We start from the raw sequence: 5,973 nt of genomic DNA on the forward strand, positions 1-5,973 counted from the left end.
ATATCTCAGATACCTTCATGTAAGACAACCCACCTCTGCTAGGAGACTGCTGCAGTTGATTCAAAAGATGAAGAACCTTCCTGAAACACATCTCAGCTTCAGAGGACTGAGGGCTCCCACTCCTATCTGGAGCAAAATCTGGGACAGGAGAGATGTGGTCACTCTGGGTAGCACAGCTCATCTCCCAGGAGGTGGATCAAGGGAAGGTCGACTTTCACAGGCACAGATTCTGAAATCGGGTGCTCAGCCTTTTAACAAGGGCCCTGGGCAGCTCCTCTGGCTTTTCTCTGTACAGCAGGAGTCTGGTGGGAGTCACTGCCTTTGGCTCTGAGCTGAAATGTAAAGCTGGTCCTATGCTTTGGCATTTCTGAAATTATATCTCACTCTGGGCTGGGCAGTTCCAGGGGATTGTTACACTTCTCAGATGGTTAATCACTTGGCCTTTGGCCTTCTGCCTTATAACTCTGTTTGACATGCTTTATAATTACCACTTGGAGAGTTTTATTACTTAATTATGCTATCAGCTATTACAATCTAACATGCCATCAGTCTGTCCTGGCCAGCCCCCCATAAACCCCCAAACAAATCTCTATATCACACTTCTCTGCAAATTTCTACAAAGCAAGGAACTACAAGATCTGTGCTTTGATCAATAAGTTGTAACATTCTCTAGCATAAAAAAAATAAAATATTCTTGCCCATTTTCTGTGTCTTCTGACTCCTCCTATTCTGAGCTTTTTGATTTCAGACTTTTATAATATATATATATATAGTTACACTTACCAGAGCTGGCTGGAAGAAGCCAAATTGCCTCATCTTTTTTAATATGTCTCCTAAGAACAAATTAAGACTCCACCAGACAAGCTGTTGACTGGTGTGAACATCTGCCTGGTGTTTTGTGGGCTGATTCCAGCACACACCAACAAGCTGAGCTGTGTCCTTGTGTCCTCCCATGGAGCAGTGGCCCAGCCCTCTCCAGCCAGTGACAGGACAAGGGGCAGTGGGTGCAAACTGGAGCCCAGGAGGTTCCATGTGAATGTCAGGAAGAACTTCTTTGCTGTGAGAGTGCCAGAGCCCTGGGCCAGGCTGCCCAGAGAGGCTGTGGAGTCTCCTTCTCTGGAGACATTCCAACCCCCCTGGCCACGTTCCTGTGTGATGTGCTCTGGGTGCCCCTGCTCTGGCAGGGGGGTTGGGCTGGGGGAGCTTTCCAGGTCCCTTCCTACCCCCAAGATTCTGTGATTCTGTGTTTGCTCAAGTCATCCAACATTTCATCAGTCTTTAAAGACCAGCTTGACTGTGGTCTGGAGGAGATGAAGAAAACATTGTTATGGCATTGGGCAGGGTTGGGGTTTGGGGAAGAGCTCTCAGCTCTTTCTTACCCTGTGGTCCTTCCAGCAGGAGAAGCATGAGGTTGAGGATCTGTAGCGGTTCCTGAAGGCAAAACACAGTCAAAGATAATTCTCAGCCCATTTGGCTCTCATCAGCAGTCCTCAATGCATGGGTGTGCTGATTTATGACAACCTCCCAAAGCTGCCCACAGACTGTTTGACAGCTCAGACAGACTCAGATTCTTAATAGCTTGTGGTGCAGACCCGTCCCCTTCCACCTCCAACATCTCCCCTGCACCAGGACCAGAGCTCAACATAAATCTGCTGTGCCTGCACCAGGGGAATAGGCCCTCCTGCAGCTTGTAAGGGCTGTTTCAGGAGACAGAATTAGTACCTTGAAGCTCAATATTGATCTCAGTTTGATTTATATTCCCTTGATCTGATTTTCTTCTAGGCGTCATGAGTATAAATCAAAAGTAAGACCCAGAAGAGCCAGAAGTTATGTTGGCTTTAAACTTGTGTGAGATGGAGGTTCCTCAACTCCAGCCTCTCCTGGTGTGAAGGGAGAGCTGATTTTATAAACCTCAGCTGCAGGAGCACAAAATGCCCAGGATTGTAGGACACAGGCTTCAGCCATTCTTTTAGATGATTTCTTGAGCTGGGATTTCAGGAGAAGGAATCCCCAGATTCTCTCTTCTACAGTTAGTTTATCACCTTGAATCCCTACCCACAATAGCCAGCAATCCTCCCTTTTGGACTTTCATGTGGGGGCTGAATGAAGTTTTCCTTGTGGGATGTGAGGAGGGAAGTGAGTGGGGACAAGAAAAATCCTTTTGCAGCGTGATTTCCAAAGTGTGACCGTTTTGTGTTGAGTCACTTGGACAAGAGCCCATAGAGACATCAAACTCAGTTCTCATTCCCAAGGGAGACCAAAGGCAAACATTCCTCTTCTAGCTTCAATGGCCTTTCATAGCTGTATCCAAAGGATCAACATGGCCTTGATATTCTCCTGGCTAAAATTCCATGCACCTTTCTAAGACCACTCTTTGGACATCCTAAAATATCCATTAATTTGTCCTCTAGCTCTTATGTGATGAAAAGCTGCTCCCTAATGAGGAAGGGAGGCAGAGTGGTCTCCACGTGCTATTTTGCTTCATTGTGATGTACAGCCCAGGGGTTGAAAAAGGTCTGGGAGGAATCAGGCTGCATCCTTATGGTGTTGAAGTCCACTCCAGCTAATAGAACCAGTGTGAAAAATTGATAAAGCAGAAAGCTTCCAGGGGTCCCCTGGTGATGCTCTGCAGCAACTCAGAGGTACTGATGTGACTGATGGAAAGGTAAGTGTGTCTGAGCAAGGGCCATGGACTGTAAAAGGCTTTGTAGACCAAATGGACCCTCTTAATCAACTTCTGTGGGTTTTTGCATCGCCAGGAGGGAGGGCTGCTTGAGTAACTGTCAGGAGGAAACATGCAGCTTGTTACTCTTTGATTCTCCTTCCTGCCCAGGTGTCCTTCAGCACCTCCCTCCCAGCACAAGGAGCTTTCAGTAAAAGCATCTTAAGGGTTTTGAAAGTTTTATTTATTTCTAAATCAAACATTTAGAAAGCAGGTCCCTGTGGTTGTAGGGCCAATTATTCATGTAGCATTTATATTACTGTAACCTGTTCCAATTTTATCCTAAGTGTAAATGCTCTGCATTTACAACACTTGCCTCTTTAGGTCCTTTACCTTAAATTATTGACTGTCATGTTTAGCTCTCAGGTAATGGAATAAGACTGCTAAAAAAAAAAAAAAAGTATCTGCATGTTAATGCTCTGAAACCATCTCAGACCCAGCTCATTAGATTATTTTGAAGTTTTTGTCTGCTTTGATATTTTTTGCACCAAGCTTTGAGAGCCCTGCTGTTGGGATGAAGATGCCCTGGGGGAAAGCTCTCCATCCACAAAGAGCAGCCTGGGGCAGGAGGCAGCAGGCCAGACATCATGTGCATGAGATTTTTGTAATATAATATGTGAAGTATCATCTCCCAGCCTTGGGGGAGGGCTGAGAGAATCACTGCAGGCAGAGCAGTGTCTATTCAATCTGTTTTCAGCACATTGTCAGCTCTTCCGTGTGTTCACTGTCTTCTGTTAATGACAAAGGGAAAAGGAGCTGATGAGAGTTTGGGTTCTCTGGTTTAAGCTTTGATGCACCTCATGTGAGCAACACATTGTAACCCTGCATTGTGCTGGTCCAGGAGAGCAATGGGATGTTTCATTCTGGCACCGCCTCATTTCTTAGGGTAAATAGTAAGCACATTTGAATGGAATTCCAAAGAGAGTCTTGGGTTGGTTATAGCAATTACTCCCCAGTTTGGCTGCTCTTTAAGATTGCAACACTTTTCAAATTGGGTTCAGAGAGCACTGGGTGGACAAAAAGGTGCCTGGTTTTATTAGTCTGTATCAGAGCATTTGTTTGTCTTCAAACAAAGAGGGGAGGACAGAAAAAGCCTTTTCCCTCCAAACACCAGCCTCCCTTCACAAGTGACACCAGACAGAAGGGAACAAGATAGAGGGACAAGAAGAGATTTGAGATGAGTTTTGCTCATGGCTGCAGGATGCAGGATGGAAACACCAACAGCTCCCTTTGATTAATGGCTGCTCAAGGTCACACATGCAACTGTACCAGTCAATAGCAATCAGATTAGTGTCATGTATTATTCAGTGTTTATGATGGTGAATTTGTGTAGTGCCCATGAGGCAGCTTTGATCCCCTTGAAATGTTTCCTGAATGCCATTTGGGACTGTCACAGAGCCCAGGCAGTGGTGCAGCCCCTCCAGCTCCACTTCCTCCTGGCAGCAATGTGGAATTACCCACTTCAGTTGTTGCTGCCTGGACACAGACTTGAATTTAATTGTCTTGCATTTGGTTACTGGACTGGATTTTTATTTTATTCCCCCCCCCCCGAATGTTATAGTATGGAAAATTATAAAAAGTAATGCTTTTAATGGAAGGGCCCAAGTGCTTTGCAAATGCTGCTTTGTTAGGCTTTGCTATCAGTTGCTGATAGCCATCATTATATGCAGCTCTTGGCCCATCAGCAGTACCCAGTAGGATGTGACACTGTTCTGTGTGATATGTAGATAATGATTTATACTTTATTTAACAACCTTGCTCTATAGAGCTCTTAAGTGGTTCCCTCTCCCTTCATATTCTGAAAAGATTTGGCTAAATTACCTTACAAATAATTTCTGACTGGATTTTTTCCAACCCCAGTCCTTTGCAGAAGGAGCATTTATTCTTATATAGGGCAGCCTTTTGATAATAACCAGTGTATGCAATGGGGAGGGTTTAGACAGGGTTCTGTGTAAGTAACTTGTACATTTTGAAACAATATCTTGGGAATGAGCAATTTGTTGTGGAGGGGGATGTAGGGTTTGTGCTGGGGTTAGATTTATTGAACACAGTCACATGCCTGAACCAAACCTGCCCTAGGTTTGGATGTAGGAGGGACTGTCAGGACATGTTTAGCAAAGGATGTGCTGGGTATGGGGCTATGGATGAGAAACCCCCTAGTCAAAAGTGCCCAGACAGGACCTGACAAGGCAGGATGCAGATAGGAATGAAAAACCTTTGAAAGTCCCTGTAGGACATTAACATTCAGGATAATGATGCACAATGGGTGAGAGGACCTGTACATATCTCAAGGTGGAGAAGTGATGTAGGTGGGAGGGTGGGTGTTGCTCTTCACTAAAATGAACTTGCTGGGTAAGTTGCTTTATTAAATTTGAAAAAGCAACCACCTCAGACCTTTACAGTCTTTGGTCACTTTGAACTCTAGCAAATAATTTCATACAGTGGCTCACGTGGCCTCCCTTAAAAACCAGCTCACTCTCCTTGCCCTGGTGGGGTTTTTATTATGTCCAACCTTGCCCAGAATCCCCCTTCATTATATGGAAAAGCAGATAAAAAAGGGACAGTAATTAAATAAAACCCCAGATGATACCTAAATTGGAAGGCATAGCAACAAGCAATGGGAAAACCTGGAAAAAAACATGGATGGACTAGGGGAGAAAAGGAATAATGCAAGGCACAATAGGATGAAACCAAAGGATGGATGGCTTGGTAGATATTATTGAGTGGTATTAGTAGGTGGGACACATGATGTACACTCAGCAGAAAGAGGCAAAATGGGAAGACCAGAATAGCTGATACTTAAGAATATGCTTTTGGCAAAGGGGTATGGGGGTGTGTAAGTGCATCAGACAGTTAAGTGTGAGTGACAGAGGATGTGGATATTGTCTGTAAACCAGCATGGGCACAAGTAGAAAATTGCCATCTCCTGGAAGTGTTGAAGGGCAGGTTCATGGGGCTCTGAGCAACCTGGTGTAGTGGGAGGTGTCCCTGCCCGTGCAGGGGGGTTGGAACCAGGTGATCTTTAAGGTGCTTTCCAACCAAAACCAGCCTGGTATTCTATGACCATTCCAACACCAGAAAGAAGCAAATAAATGAAAAGCTACTAAGGAGTTCCAGATAGTTATCTGATAAACACAAACTATATGATGGCAGTTTTGCTGACCTAAAATTTGAATGGGGGAGGGAGAAGCATAGTGAGCATCAACAAGTATTTAAGATGTAGATAGGTACATTAACATGTAGATAGAACA

Source organism: Chaetura pelagica, unplaced genomic scaffold, assembly GCF_000747805.2.
Source record: "Chaetura pelagica isolate M959 unplaced genomic scaffold, ChaPel_1.0 scaffold415, whole genome shotgun sequence".
In the NCBI taxonomy this organism is placed as follows: domain Eukaryota; kingdom Metazoa; phylum Chordata; class Aves; order Apodiformes; family Apodidae; genus Chaetura; species Chaetura pelagica.